We start from the raw sequence: 17,220 nt of genomic DNA on the forward strand, positions 1-17,220 counted from the left end.
ATAAGTGCATGAGAATATTGTAGAGAATATGGTCATTAAAAAATAAGCAAATGAAGAAATATACCCTTTCAGGATTAGAAGTATCAACATTACTAAATGTTTGTTCTGCAAAAACAGTCTTCACGGTCATTACAATTCCAGACAGAAGCACAACAGGATTTATTCTAAAACAAAAACAAAAACAAAAACAGAAAGACTGGATATAAATTTTATATAGAAAAGCAAAGTCAAGAATGTTTGACACTCAAAGAAAAACATGATAACAAGAATTTCCTTCTGGCTATTAAAACTCATCCTAAATAATTAGTAATGAAGAATGTATGTTTTTCTCAGGAGAGACAAAATGAAACAGAATGAATATTCCAAAGCCATTCTCTGGTCCTGGTAAATATGGGAACTTGGATTATGAAGTAGGGCATTTCAGGTTATGGGGTAAAAAATTAAATATTCAATAAAGGATTCTGGAACAATTGGTTAACAATATGGAAAAAATGAAATTGAAACCCTACATTATACCATACTCAAAAATCAGTTCCAGGTGGATTGACATCTTAAGTATAAAATTCAAATCTATAAACCATTTCAAAATTACTATAAGAAAAAGTCTTATGATTGCAAAGTAAGGAAGAATTTCTTCAGCAAGACACAGTGCAAATGATAAAAGAAACACTTGATTCATTAGAACAAGATATTAAGTTAATCAAAAGTCAAACCGCATACAGGGAGAAGGATGAAAATATCTGTACCTAACACTTTAAGAGATTATCATACAAAATATACAAAGAAATTATTTTAATAAATAGAATACACAATTTTAAAACAATGATAATTAATATAACATTTTACAAAAGAAAAACAAATGGCCCACTGATATTTAAAATTCACTCCACTTAGTAATAATCAGATAATACAAATAACGCACAAGGAATGCCACCTCACGCCTGTAAAACAGGTGCATATCATAATTTCCAATTATATCAAAATCTCTATAGGATGTAGAGTAACTGTAAATTGAATCTACAATTTGGCACTAACCAGTCAAGTTGAAAATGTTGAATTCTATAATTTAAAAATTATATTTCTAGGTTGTTTCTTCATTGAATGAAAGGAAAAATGGAGGGCATCCAAATGTATATAGACAGTAAAATGGGTAAAATATTAAGAATACATGTCTGATAGAATACAATATGGTGATTAAAGTAAATGCACTGTAGCTATATTCATTCATATGAATGAATTTCTTAGATGTGGAAAAAAAAAGTCATTGTATATGTATATACTAGTTTACATTTACATAAGAGTAAAATTAAACTGTATTTGGATGGATTCATAAGTGATAACATCCCAAACTGAAAGAAAATAATTAATACAAATCCAGTATATGTGATTCCTTTGGGAAATTACTTTTCTAACACACTAATTGTAGAAAACCATAAGGCTTCCTGATTTAAGTGATCTCAGAACTGAGAAAGACACTCCACTGGTCCTGTCTGCATAACCAGCAGCAGTATCCCTTGGCATTTGAAACAAAATGTGGCAAATTCAGATGCTCTATTCAATAGAGTCTATTGGGTCAGGAGCAAGGTTTAATTTGAGAATTACACCGAAGAGGATCTCTATGGCTTTGTAGTCCAAACATGCCCTTTTTCTCAAATAACTATTCTCCCTTCGACAATCAGTATCTCCCTCTTTGGTGGCTCTTAGTAGGGCTTAGAAATTTGAGCTACTCTTCATAAACTGCATTTTTGGACCCTTCAAACCATGCGGTTCCACGTACCCATCAAGATTTCAGTATCAAATGCAAGTGGTATAGGTCCATGTAGGGTAAGGCTCCTAGAGCTCTTACATGCGCATGTACTTTTCCTGAGCTGACGACTGGTGTTCCCAGTAACCTTGCTTCTGCTGTAGTGCCACCTTCCTCTTGGCTGACACAGCTTTGTTCTTACTTCCCAAAAAACATTTGGAATGAGTAAGAAAAATTCAAGCTTTGCAGGATATGTTGGCACCCACCGAAACTGCTGAGAGCTCTCTCAGAAGTCTAAATGAGAGGGAGGAATGAAAATCCTTCCACCTGCTAAAATGTTAAGCATTGTATATGCCTGTTCCCTTCTCTTGGGAGGAGAGATAAGAGGTGTAGATATTATCTCAATATATGGACAGTGCCTACTCACTTGGCTGGATGACCAGGGATTTCCATACTGAAAAAAATATGAAAGATTGCTGACAAGGAATGCTACACATCATACTTTGCAATAGAGAATTGTTTAATAGTGTTTAGTTTCATTTGCATGCTTATTGAAGGATCCCTGTGAAGAGGATGAGCAATAAAAGAAAAGTTATTCAGCCTATTTCTACAACAATCCCATTGTCTTGCACTGAGCTCTTACTAAAAATCAAATGTGGGCATGAAACCATAAATTGGTTATTTTGGAGCTCATTCATGTGAATATCCCCTCATTAAGGATGAACTGTCTGACCAATACATAAACCTTTTAGAACTCACTAACAAGCTCACAGAAAGGCAAAAGCAAAACTAAATTAAAAAACAAAAAACAAAAAACAAAAAAAACTACTGTTTGATCTAAGATTGAAAGTATGTACATATTTTGAAACAAACTAGGTTCCAGGAAATACCACCTTCACTCAAGTTGCAAGAGCCTGGAGAAATGTTAAAACTCAAAGAATAAAAATGTCTGGAAGGAAAAGATAACTGACTTACACACATGGATTCTCAGGACACCACTCCACCCATTAAATCCTAAAATATCTGAGTGTTTACTTAATTCTTAGATGTTTCTGTGCTCATTTGTATAATTACTAAGAAGAATTTTTTTGAACTCTGTGAGCTAAGTGACAGAGATGGTCTAAACTACTGCATTAGTCATGCTTTTCTAGAGAAACAGAACAAAAGGACTAAATAAGTAAACAAATACATACATCCTAGATTATGTATGTGTGGAGATTTATATTTTTATATATTATATATATTATATTTTAATATTTCTATAATATATATGAGAGAGAGAGAGAGATTTTATTTTGAGGAATTGGCTCACACAATTTTGGAGTTGTGTGAAGGAAGCTTAGAAGACCCACGACCTGTTGTCTACTAGCAGAAGGTCTAGAACAGCTGGTGGTGTTATTCTAGTCTAAGTCAGGAGGTCTGAAAACCAGGGGAGCCAATGGTGGAAATGCCAATACAAAGGCAGGAGAGAAGCCCAGATTTGGGGGCGATCTCCTTTTATACCTTTTTGTTGTATTCAGGTCAGTTGAGTGTTGTCCACCCACACTGGGGCAGTCAGTTTACCAAATCCACCAATTCAGATGCTAATCCCATTGGAAACATCCTTACAGACACACCCAAAAATAATGTTTAATCTCAGCACCATGTGGCACAGTTGAGCTGACATATAAAATTAACCACCATAACTATTATATTGTCAGCCTAACTTCTCATTATTTTCCAGTTTACCTATCCACTTGCAAAAGAATAGTTAAACATATGTGAAGATGGGAGAAGGCCAGGTTAATAGATTAACACTGAGTTGGCTTGAGTTCCTTGCCAAAATTAAGGGAAGATTTGATTTGTTAATTTTTAATATGTGTTAGTAAAATTGCTCAAATAACATAAATATTTGTCCAATTTGATTGTATGTAATGTGTAAAGTAATACACAAATAGGAGCTATTATAGACACTTTACAACACTGCATTTTAATTATAGGCAGTTATTTTATTTGTATTGCACTTATGATATTTCTTCTAGGGGAAACCATTTCACTGTGGTGGTGATTTAAAAAAACAAATGGCTACAATACTTCCTGGTTTCCTTGCATGCACGCCCCTTTCAAAAGTGATCTCACAGTTCCTTCCATCAATAGTTGGAGTCTATTTTCTCCCCTCTGCACACTAGGCTGCTCCAGGGGTTTGCTTTGTCCAGTAGGATACTGTATAAGCAAGCATGCTGTTAGTACAGGATGCAAAAGTTCTTGAGCATTGGGGATTGCCTTATTTTGCTGTAGCAAACCTTGAGACCATCACCCTGTGAACAAAACTAACAGACCATTTTAAAGTACACAATTCAGTGGTGTTTAGTACATTCATAATATCGTGAAACCACCACCTTTATGTAGTTCCAAATTTTTTTCATTATCAATACCCATTAAGCCATCTCTCTGTTCCTACCTTTCTCCAGCCCCTGGCAACAACTGATCAGTTTTCTGTCTCTATGAGTTTACCTATTTTGGATATTCATATGAATTTCCATAATACAATATGTGCCCTTTTATGTCTTAATTTCTTTGAGGTTAGCAAAATGTTTTCAGGGTTCATATACATTGTTGCATGCATCAGTACTTCATTCCTCTGTATGCTGAATATTCCATTGCATGCATATACCGCATTTTCTTTAGCCATTCATCTGTCGATGAAGATTTTAATTGTTTTTACCTTATGACAGATAGTACTGCTATGAACATTTATATGCAAGTATTTGAGTACCCATTTAAAAATCTTTTTGTATACACCTTGATGTGGAATTGCAGGCTTAGATGTTAATATTATGTTTAATTTTTTACCATTTTTAAAAAACATTTCAATATTGCCTATACCATTTTACACTGCTATTTTCCCTCCAGCAACATACAAGAATTACAATTTCTCCATATCTTTGCCAATATTTGTAATTTTTTTATTTCTGTTATTATTATTATTATTACTATTGCTACTCAAGTGGATGTGAAGTGGTATCTCATTGTCATTTTAATTTGCATTTCAATAATGACTAATGATGCTTACAGTCTTTTCATGTTTTGTTGGTTATTTGTATATCATCTTTGAAAAAAATTATGTAAGTCCTCTGCCCACTTTTATTCGACTTATTTGTCTTTTTTTGTTGAGTTGTAAAAGTTCTTAATGTATTCTGATCAAATATATGAGTTACAAATGTCTTCTGTAGGTTGTCTTTCCCTTTCTTGAATATGAGGCGACTAGAACTCTCATATGTTGTTGCTTGGAATGCAGAATAGAACAGCTTGAAAGTAGTTCGTAAAGTTGTTTTTTACGTTTAACAATTATTTATTATATAGATCAGCATTTGCACTCTAAGGATATTTTCCAAGTGAATTCTCATAGAAGTATTATTCACAAGTATTAAGAAGTGAAATTAATACAATGTTCATCCAATATTGAATGGAGACACAAAACAAATTGTGCTATATGCCTTGGACAGTTTGGCTCAGCAGTTAGAGCACTGGCCTGTGAACTGAAGGGTTGTGGGTTCAATTCCCAGTCAAGGGCACATACCTGGGTTGCAGGTTTCATCCCTGGCTCTGGTTGGGGCTGTGTGGGAGGCAACCAATCGATGTGTCTCTATCACATCTATGTTTCTCTCTCTCTCTCATCCACTCCCGTCCTTCCTTCCACTCTAGCTAAAAATCAGTAGAAAAGTATCTTCGGGTGAGGATTAAAAACAACAAAAATTGTGCTATCTGCATATTATGGAACACTTCTCAGAAATATAAAGGAATAAACAATTGAATTTCAACAATATTATGCTATGTGAAAGCAGTCAAACCCAAAGACTACATGCTGTGCTATTCCATTTATATAAAATGTATTCAAAGGAGAGGAAACTGATAGAAATCAGAAAAAAAAAAAAAATTCATTTTGATGGAGGTTACAAAATTTTATACAATTGTTAAAATTTATCAAAGAATATTCTTAAAATAAATGGACTTTATATAAGCCATACCTTAATAAGTTTGGGAAAATAAATATAATTTATTTGAACAAAAAAACTAAAGAGTTAGTTAAATATATGCATTTGTTATAGCAGAAAACTGTTTTATCTCTAGAACTGCAACTTTATTAGAAAAAATAAGCTAAATAGTTTTAAAAATAAATTGTTAGGTGTTATGACCATTTTTAGAGGATTTTCGTAAATCATTTTTTGTTTTTACATTTTTCAAATTCCAGTCTTTAGCTATTGTTAAGTGGCTATTTTTACTTTAAGATAAGATACCAGAGGCCATGTTTGCACCTGTCAGATTTATATTATTAGCACAATAATTAGGAGTAAAGTGAACAGTTAGAAATAATTTATTATTTGTTCCAAATCCTGTAACATTGGTAACCCTGTAAATTAAAAAACAAAAACAAAAACAAAACACGAAAAACCTTATAACTATATGTCCCTGTCTTCTGAATGTACTAATCAATGAAATTACCCAGAAAATTTTAAAAAAATATCTATTCACTGAGTATCAGCAATGATATTTTTATGTTTCTTATTTCTCAAGTTTTTTATTTAGTCTGAAACTAATTATGATCAAGCATCTTCATCATGTATGTTATGCACAGATATTTTTCTGCCTAATAATCTCACTCCTATATATGCATACACAGCAATTTTCAACCTTTTTTCATCTCATTGAACACAGAAGCTAATTACTAAAATTCTGTAGCAAAACAATAAATATATATATATATATATTTTGCCTATCAGACATAAATTATAGGTATAATTTTGATTCATTCACACTGATGGCTATTATTATGTTGGCTGTTGTCACTTTTTTATTTGGCAATCTAAGGGAGAAAAGGTCAGAGCCCCTGACTAAATAGTCAGGTATTAAATGTTTTAGAAATTTTTGTAGCACATCAAAATTGCAGCATATGCAAATGACATACAAAAATAGGAACTTCTTTATGACCCTTGTTTTTTTATTACTAGGTTTGTTTTTAAGGTCACATGTTTTTACTAATTAATAACACATCTTTATTATATGAAATTGGAGGAGTTCAGCAGAATCAATAATTAAAACTGGTTAATAACCTAGAAATCATTTATATCAGTTTTATAATAGATAACATATCTCTTTAATATACATCTGAATATAGAATTTAGCAGAAAGTGAACAATTATAGGTTTGTCTGTATGTATCAGATTTTTATTCTTACAGCTCTCCTCTGCATTTGAGTAGGGCAAAATTTATTTCTAAACCTTTCAAGTTGAGAAACTCTTCAGAATCAAGTTTCCTTACATGAGAAGCTAAAAGTTTATAAGATATTAACATAATCAGTATTTATTTATCTTAAGGGTTACCTATCCTATTATTATTTTGTTGTGTTTTTTGTTTGTTTATTTGAAAGAAATCTCATTTACCAAAACAATTGCTTAAAAAATGATATTTTATTATGCAATATTTGAAACTATGCCCCAAAATGACATTGGGATTTATCTTGCATTTGCAAATGTCTATCTAAATTTGCACTTATATATCAATTATTGAAATATAATTCACTTATTTTATATTTTATTTATGGTTATCCTAGGTATTGAGTCCAACATAGAAAAAGCTCTCTTAGAAAAAGAAGTACAATTTCTTATGGGGTTGCTAATGAATGAATGAAATAGAAAATTTCTGCAAAACATGATAAGAATTCTAGCTCATAATTGGTAGGTCTAGATTGTGACCAAAGGCTATTGTCACTAGGCTCTGTTACCTAGTCACTTAACTGAGATTCTTCTATAGTAGAAGAAGTCAAACTGAAATATTTTCATAAAAATCAGTGATATCAATACAATTCTGATATTTGGTGCTTAGTTTAAACACACACACACATCCAACAACAAAAAGAAATATCTCCTGTTAGTAAAATATCATAGCTCAAAAGACACTGTTAATAAAGTAACAGTTCATATTTTTGCTGTACATAATGCCCAATAATCAAGATTTCTGATGATTTCTGGGCTGGGCCCAAATGATTTAGATATGCCTTACTAACATACTTTTAGAAAAATAAATAAATGATCTTTACTCTATAAAATAAGAAATAAAGAATATGATTATTACACTTTCTAAATATTAGACTTTCTAAATATCTATACAAAACAGAAAAGGAGAATACCTGCATTTATTTTATATAGTTAATAAAGGTATTAATTTTTTTATTCTTTTTTCAAAATTTTTTTAACCTCTACAAAACATCTCAGGAGTGTGAGATACAAGCATGTATACTTTGCAGTAGATGGAAATACTGAGGACACAAAAACATAATTATTTATGTACTATTGACTCATCGTATCTGACTCACTTAATTTTAAAAGTGAGTTACGTGAATCAACTCAGACAACATTTGCAATGTAACTATGGGTTGTGAGACATTGGTTCCTGTTCAAAATGTCCATAGAGGCATTTGGTCCATGATTTATTACAGAATACACGGATATATTACAGTAGCATGAATGTTACCTTTTTTTTTGTTGTTACACAAGGATTCGTGGATTTCATGTTGATACAGATTTGATTCTATCGGTAGCAATGTGAGGTTGGTAGCCATATTGAATGTGACCACCAAGAACTTGGGTGATAACTTGTCCATGTCCTTGAGGTTCATCTTTTCAAACTTCAGGGACCTTTCAGCAAAGACCAAATGACTCTGTGGACATTTCATATAAAACCAAAATGTTCACTAATGTAACTTGGACATTATTTCCCAAGATATATTTCATAAACTGTGTATTTTATAAATCATTTTGATAAACAAAAAATGTTTTATTATTATTTAATGTCTTACTTATACTTTTCTTAAAAGTTCAATGACAGTGTAAATAATTACAGAGAAATAAAGCAAATGCAGTATAATTTATTCTATTCCCTGAAATAAATAAAAAGTGGCTTGGTGTGTTTTAAGAATTTCAAAAGCAGACAGACTCATAAAATAAATGCCTATAGTATTAAAAAGAAAACTTTTTTGCTATACTGTTATTTATGTAGTCCTGGATTAATTACTTTAACTTTCTGATTTCTGACAACACTTTTACAGGGAAACATTTTAATATCAAATTATAGCACCAAAGCTGGCATTTTCAAATTGTCATTAGCAAGAAGATAATAAATTCAATCATAACAGTTATTTTATAAGGGAAAAAATCCATGTGTAAGTCCATCAGAAAATTAAATAAGAAAATAATTATAGCAGCGCCTCATTCATCCACATAGTTATATTACATTGAAGTTGTCTTTATGAAAAGTATTTTCCAGGGCCAAACATTTAAGCTTATGTTTTAAATGAAACTAATCTAAAAGCAATGGTAAATAATTCTAAATTGCTAACTACATTTTCAACACTATTATATTTACCCTATAAATATTCACTCACTCCATACAACAACCCCATGTCAGAAGTAGCGTTATTGTTCCTATTATAGGTAAGGGAGTTGAGGTGGCAAGAATGTAATTTTCAGGTAGCTATCAAAAAATACATGGTGCAACTTACACTCAAATCTAAGGGGTCTAATTAAACTTTTGTTTTTTAAAAAAAAGATAGGCTGTACTGCCTTCCTTAAGATTAAATCATTACCTTTAATAAAAAAAAAAGTAACGGCACTACTGTGTTTCCAGTAATATGTATGTCTCTGAGGAAATTCTACATGCAGAAGAGACCCTCCTGGAATCATCACTGGTGTCACAAAGGAAGAGGAAGTCACCAAGGTTGTGTCCTCTTCTAAATATGAGCTCAGACAACAGCAGCAGGAGCCGAGTTGGGCTCAGGAGACTTCTGTTGAAGTCGGCAGCTAAGTGCACTGCACTGGATCCGGCAGCAAGGTGGGAACTCTGTGGATCTCATCTGTGGAGTTAAGGACTACGGGTGAGCAGAGGGCTTCATGGGAGGAACAACTGGCATTTCTGAAGTGTCTTACTTTGTTATTTCTTTGCCTATACAACGGCTATACTGTGTACTACTTTGGAACAATTTATCATATTGAATGGGATTTGTGTACTTTCTCCAGAATATTTTGTGATTTATTCCATTAAAAAAGAAAGAAGGAAGAGAGAGAGACCGAGAGAGAAGAAATCTGTAAAATGATTTAAAAAAAAAAAGACGTTTAAAAAAAATGGAGTCAGAGTGAGAAAGTACATTTTACTGATTGGTTGTTAGAAATGTTGAACAAGATGTGATCATGTTAAATTACTATACTACACATTGCTGATGGCAGTGTACATTGGTAAAACAAAGTTGGGAACCATTTGGTAATGCCTTGTAGAATTGAACATTACAATTTTGCATGACCTAAACATTTCTTTTCTCAGTGTAATCTCTGGAGGAACTTTTGAACTCAAGTGCAAGAATGTACAAGAACGTTCATAGCAGTTTTGTTTTAATTTTCTTATAAATGGGCACAAAATGTCTATCTGCATGGCAACGGATAAATAAGCTGTGATAAATTCACAATATTCTGCAGCAGTATGCATGAAAGAATTACCACTACACTCAACAATGTGGATGGATTTTAAAAGTTATAATGTTGGAAGTCTCAGGACACTACATGTATGGTGATATCGTTTTTATGGAACTCAAAAATAAGACAGTAGCCCTGGCTGGTTTGGCTCAGTGGTTAAAGTGTCCTCCCACAGATCAAAGACCCACGGTTCAATTCCAGTCAAGGGTACCTACTTCGTATGTGGTTTGATCCCTGGCCCTGGTTGTGGTCATGCATGAGGCAACCAATAAGTGTGTCTCTCTCACATCGATGTTTCTCTTTCTCTCTCCCTCTCCCTGTCCCTCCCTTTCACTCTATCTGAAAATCAGTGGAAAAATATCCACGGGTGAGGATTGAAATAAATAAATAAATAAACAATACTAAATAATATGTATTTTTGCTTTTATATTTTACTCTGTATTAAATATTACTTTAAAATAATAATGCAATACAAAAAAATAATTTGAATGCATTTTTATTTTCATGTTATTTAAAAGTGAATCTACATAGTTTTCTCATTTCAAATCTAACCACTCTGTCTTTTTTTGTTGTTGTTAAACCTCACCCAAGGATATTTTTCCACTGATTTTTTTAGACAGAGTGGAAGGGAGGGAAGGAGGGAGAGAGCGAAACATTGATGTCAGAGAAACACATTGATTGGTTGTCTCTTGCTTGACCCGGGGATCGAGCCTGAAGCCCTTTACTAGGATCTGAATCCATGACCCTTCTGTCCATGGGCCAATACTCGAACTGCTGAGCCAAATCCACCAGAGCTGACCCCTCTGTCTTAACATTTCTCACCACTGACTCTCCACTTCTGCTGAGCAGAATTAGATTATCTCTTCTAAAGTTAATCTGCTTCTTTTTTATAATAGTAATTCAATTTTATCCTTATCGACTCAATAAAACATTTTGTAGCTAAGAACCATATCTAAATTTTTGTGACTACAATATAATATACTTTATCGGCTTTTGATTTCTAAAACAAACACTTAAGTTAGATATATGGATTATTCTAGTTAAATTCATATAAGTTTAAATAAAGATAAAACTCAACAAATTTAAAGAAAAAAACAACAACAATCTATTGTTTTAGCTCTGAATGCCTCTGGGTTAGCATAATTGGGGGTAAGTTTATCCATATGGTGTGGGGATCTCCATAAGCAGACCCAAAATTACAAGGATTTCACATCTGTTATTGTGCAAATAAAGTTAATAAAAAATAATAATAATAAAAAAAAGACTGCCTTGTTCTTTGCAATTTGCATGCTCATGGTTAGAACAGTTATTCCTTGTATTTAGTGGCTTTAAATCTGTTGGGGCTTTTTGCCTGTGGATAAAGCTTGGTTGGATGAGATGTCATGTGAAATAAGGGATTCTGGGCAATAGTATCTGCTTGAAGGGGAACTGTGCATATGTCTAGCCAAAGAAGAGGGAATGGTAACTTCATAGGTAATCTCAGAGAAAAGATTGTATTTGCATTATCCTCCTGGATACATCAAATGCCATCGATGTCTTAGGCTTCTGCAGAACATTGTACTACTTGATATGCATAGTCTCACCATTTCTTAAATGCCCCATGTTCATCTACTACAAAATAGCAAGTAGGAGAACGTGCTTAATCCCCACTGGTAATAAAAGTAAGAAAAATACAGATTTAATTTAGAGGAAAATCTGTAGTCATTTTATTGGTTTTGGCTATTTTCTCCAAATCAAATATTTAATAGACAGATTTACAAGATCAAGGTGAAAGCTAAGAAGAAGAGGAAGATGCTCTTGCCCTTGCAAGGCCTCATTCCCCTAACTCCACAAAACTTCAGTGAAATAGTATTATGAAAATCATATTGCAAAGCACTACCAGAGTTTCCCCTAATAAAAGTGACAATTAACTCAATTGCATACAATTTCCTTTAAGAAACACTCTAAACTTCATTTATTATGATTGAGTGAACATTTTCATCATCTATAAAATTATTAGAAACCTTTTATTATTATAATGTGTGTAATTTTCCCCAACCTGCCAATCATCCTTACTTAAAAAATTGTTTGTCAGTATATTGTTAAGACAAAAACACAACTGGAACAAATTCAATGACATCTTCACTGAACAGCAAACTTCTATTATTGAGATGATTACATTATAACATTTTCAGCTGGGAAGAAATTTCAGCGATCTTAGACTGTTTCTTTCCTTGATGATGATTAAATTGTATGTCTTAGTACACAGTAACACCAGTCTTTCATGTATGTGCTGTTGAATTCTTATCAGTAATTAATACCTGAGCTATAAGTAAGTATGTGTCATTTTAGGTGGCTGTGTCTTGGCCGGACTATTGAGATGAGTGTGATATACCATGGGACAAGCTATAGATAAGGTACAAGTTGATATAAAAAGTAAGAAGTATGTGGATAAGAGAATGATAAGCTAGATAGAATGTAACATGGTATATATTAATCATGGTCTTGTCAAGGGACAGAAATCACATCATTCATTTGAACACAAGAATTTTAACATAAAGGAATGGGTAACTAATAACTACCAATTAAAAGGGATAAAAGAGCATAATAAATAATAATAATAATAACAATAGCAAATATAGGGATCAACCACTAAGAATGAGGTAGGTCTCCAAGAGAGGAAGAAACTTATAAGAGCCTTTTCCCACCAAGTCTAAGATGCAGAATCTTTGGAAAGCATAAGTCATCCACTGTTTGATGGACAAGGTCTCACAGTCTGGGTTGAAAATCAGGAAACTGACAAATGGGGCATTGGTAAGTCTTGATGAAGAGCTCTCTGGGGTGCTGGGAAGACTCAATGAGAAACTCACTGTTGTGTCGGCAAGACCTACTGGGAAGCTACCCATTGGCATGATGCTGAAACTCCCCAGAAAGCTGCCCACTGGAGTGCCACTGAAATGCACCAGGGGGTGAGAACCAGGAGGAATCTAGTCACATGGGGGCAAGTATGCAGCACAGGAGCAAGAAAGAAAAGTTGCCTGGAACCAGGACGTCAGCTTCCTCCTTTAGTGTTCTTCCATCGATGTCCACTGACAGATTTAACACTGTGCCAACTGGCAAAGGAGACATATGCACAGGATGACTCGAAAAGTGATGTTTGGCACAGTGGTATTCCTGCAGTTTCAAAACTGTGTCCCATAAGGGTAACAGAGAGCCCATTTAGGGCAGGGGAAAAACACAAGATGAACATAGCTGAAGGGAAATAATAGTGCATAGTAACTTTATCAAAACTTAGTATCTACAATAAAAATACAAGGCACAATTAACCTTCACTAGTTCTTTCTTTACCAGTAAATTCCCACATACATGGTTCCATCATTCAGGAGCCCCAGGGGAAAGCTTGGAGTGGTTATCAGACTCTTCTATTATGGTAAACCTTAAACACGGGTGTTTACTGTCCACTGCGATGAAACCTAATGCCTCTGCTCAGCTTAGACTGGTGAGGTCTTTGAGAGAAGGCCAGCTTACAATGTTGGTTTCATTTCTGTGTGCGTTGCTTCTCTTTGTATCTTGATGTCTCAACTTCGGATGTTTGGTCACCTTAAATTTCAACTTTTGTCTTCTGACACCATAGAAGGAACTGTTAATATTCTCTGCTTCCTAGAAAATGGTTCTAGTCAGCATCGCAATAGCTTTGCTCACATCACATGTCTTGGCAGATACTTTAATGAGACAGTAGCATGGATTGTTGATACCTCCATTACAAGTAGTTTTTCCATGTAAGATTTTGGTCCTTACTGTAATGGGACAGTAGCATGGATTGTTGATACCTCCATGACAAGTAGTTTTTCCATGTAAGATGTTGGTCCTTAAGTCCCGTAGTCCTACATACCTTTGTATCTCTTACATGCTAGTAAAGATAGAACATCTATTAATTTATATTTTGGTTCATTTCTGTTGTCTAGTTGTTCTCAGGTGAAGCATTGCTCTGCTACATACTAATTCATCATTGCTGAAAGTAGAAATGTGTTGAAAATATTTTAAAGAAATTTAATTAATTAATTGCTAAATCCATCATTTGCAATGAAAATTATTTGTGAAAAGGGCAAATGCAAAATCTAAAAAAAGTGTTTTCTCCTCTTTATCTCTGTTGATATTAAAAAAGGCTTGTTCATCCATCTGGCTTTATAATTTCTGGGAGAAAATATGTTCTGGAGCATCTAAACCAAAGTCCTAATTTTGAAGATAATACTGTTTATCATTCTGTTAACATCTCCTGTGAACATCCAGTTTGTCCATACACCGAGACAAAATGTTAGCCTTTACTGAAATATAGCAGTGGTGACTTAAACTGCATTTTTAGTTACTTGAGTCCCAAAAAATTTGGTAAATAAGACTAGTCTGTCATAAGAGAAAAAAAAAAGAAAAAAAATATTGCATTTTAATGTTTTTAGAGTTTCTGTTTACCTGAGTGAGATAAGATATTGCTGAATTTCAAAGTTGCTTTTCAACTAATTGTGACATGTGGAACATAATCATGCATCCATTTAACAGTGTGTCTCTTATGCCAATAACAGCTTCTCCTTTTACTAGTTGTACTGTGGTTTCTAATAAAGAATGGAGAGGATTTTTGCTTTCATGTTGCTATATTGAGCCAAGGATGTAAATTTGATGCAAATAAAACACACGGAGAATAATTAAAGGCAACATACAATGCAGGCCAGACAGTAAAAGTAACCCCTTCAATATGCTGACAATATGGCCAGAGTGGGCTCCCATGAAGATAGGTTCTGATTCTTAGCACATGAATACATATATATTTAGTTGGTACTTAAATAGCATATGACAGATGAAAAGCACGTTCCATACATTATTAGTTTATTTTTTCATCTCAAAAACATGAACTGGAAATTTTTGGCTAACATATTTTCAAGAGATTTCAAATAAAACACATACCAGCATCTATTATTCATTCAACCTCTTAAGGATGAGTCTTGGTCACCCCACCAGGTGAGCCATCCTGATCACAGAAGTGCTGCTCACGAAAGGTGCAGGGGGAGCCAACGAGGCAGAGAAGGCCGATGATGTGTTTCCTGCACATCATCTGCTAGACCGGCTGCAAGAGATGGTGCTGTGATTTGTTCCATAAACTTTTTCAAAATATTTTTTCCTAGGAATAAAGGTCCACTGTACTGAAATACCTGTTCCTTGGATTCAAACTAAACAGGGGGCTCTAAGTTACAAAGGGAGAGGACTTGCTTGGCTTGCATTGCTGTTCAAACCAGATAGCCCATCGACCTCCCATACAGAACGAATAGTTTGTAACTCTGAGCCCTCAGAACATCTTCAGGAATTGTTTTTGCGGAAGAGTCCCCTCCTCTTTGTTTATGTCTCCTTCCCCAGTCAGGCTGAGTTCAGAGACTGATCAACACAAGGTCTCAGCCTTCTTTTTGCAAACTGGGGCAGTTCTGAAGGGCTTTCACAGGGTGAGTAGAGGGATTGACTGTACTGCTGCTGCCTGGTGTCTCCTTCTGCTCAATGACTTTCTTCTATTTTTCCCCAAATGTGGATCACAAGAGCATCACTAGTAAATGTCTTGCATGCACATGTCCATCTCAGTCCCTGCTTCCAGGAGAACTTGAGACATTTTACAAATTAAAACCTTATTGATCAGGTACCACAGGTACATCAAAATAGATGACAATGACTCTGGAATGTCTGTTTAGAGCTGATCCATGCAGCACGGCATGAAGACCAATGCAGGTGTTTATCTACCTACTGAGTACAGAGGCAAAAGGTAAAAGTCTGTATACTGGACAAGGCCCACCTTGACAGCTATAAGGGATGTTGAACAGATGATTCTTCCTTACCTAACTTAATCAAAACTATTCCAATGCAGACCTATTGTAAACCCTTTTGTTAATATCATAAAATGTTCTTGTTTTAATTAGCCTTTGAATCACAGAAACTGGACAATGGTCTACTGAGGAATGTTGAGTTATTGCATTTTGACCAACTGTCATGTTTGTCTACTATTGTTATTTACCTTTATTAATTTTTTGCTCTGGCAATTATATGCTAACATAAAGTTATTTTAATGAATAAAGCATATTTATTATTAATATTTCTATTAGAATAATTAACAGAAGAAGGCCGTCATAAGTTACTTTAATGGAGCTTAAATTGAACTACGGTAGATAATTATTCCTTAATCAGGTTTTAAAGCACTATTTTACTTTGAAATGGTTTTTGGTCCTACAATATTAATGATGAATACTTGCATTTATGCTAAATATTTTTTGCCTGACTTCAAGTGTTTAAAATACTTAACCTAACATTTAAATAATTTGATATTTATTTTTGAACAGAACTCTTGCCTCAGAATTTTCTCAAGTTGGAGTATTTTGTGTTAGTGTTTAAGATTAAGTTACTGTCATTTACAAAGCAAAATTTATCAGGAATCCAGGCACAGGTGCTTTTCTATGTGCTGGAATTTGCAGGACACATTTTGAATGTAAATGTATCTGGAGAAATTATCCAAAGACAATAAATAAAGAAGCATTTGGTTTATCCTTAATCTTTGAAATTATTTGAAAGATCATAAACTACTGTGTAGGCAATTTAATTACTGATTTAAAAATAGTATTGAACTAATATTTGTACATCTTTTCCCATTCTTTCTACCATAACTCTATTTTTCATGTAAACCTCAGATGTTTGCAGGATAAAGACAAAGAAGAAAAATGAATCTCTCATATTACAAAAGCTCACAGAAGGGTCTATACTGGAGGCAATTTATAGTACCACAGAGCTTATTATGAGTATTTTTTTTTTTTTTTTTTTTACGTAATAAGCAACTCTTTCTGGACACAAATTTGTATGAGGATGTAAGCATTAGGGACGATTATGTTTAATTTCATAATCTTAGTTCTTAGTATATTTTATAACATGTATGAAAAGCTGTGGATTATATTTAACTTGTACTTCTCATCATTT

This window comes from Molossus molossus, unplaced genomic scaffold (assembly GCF_014108415.1).
Source record: "Molossus molossus isolate mMolMol1 unplaced genomic scaffold, mMolMol1.p scaffold_m16_p_1, whole genome shotgun sequence".
Lineage (NCBI taxonomy): Eukaryota > Metazoa > Chordata > Mammalia > Chiroptera > Molossidae > Molossus > Molossus molossus.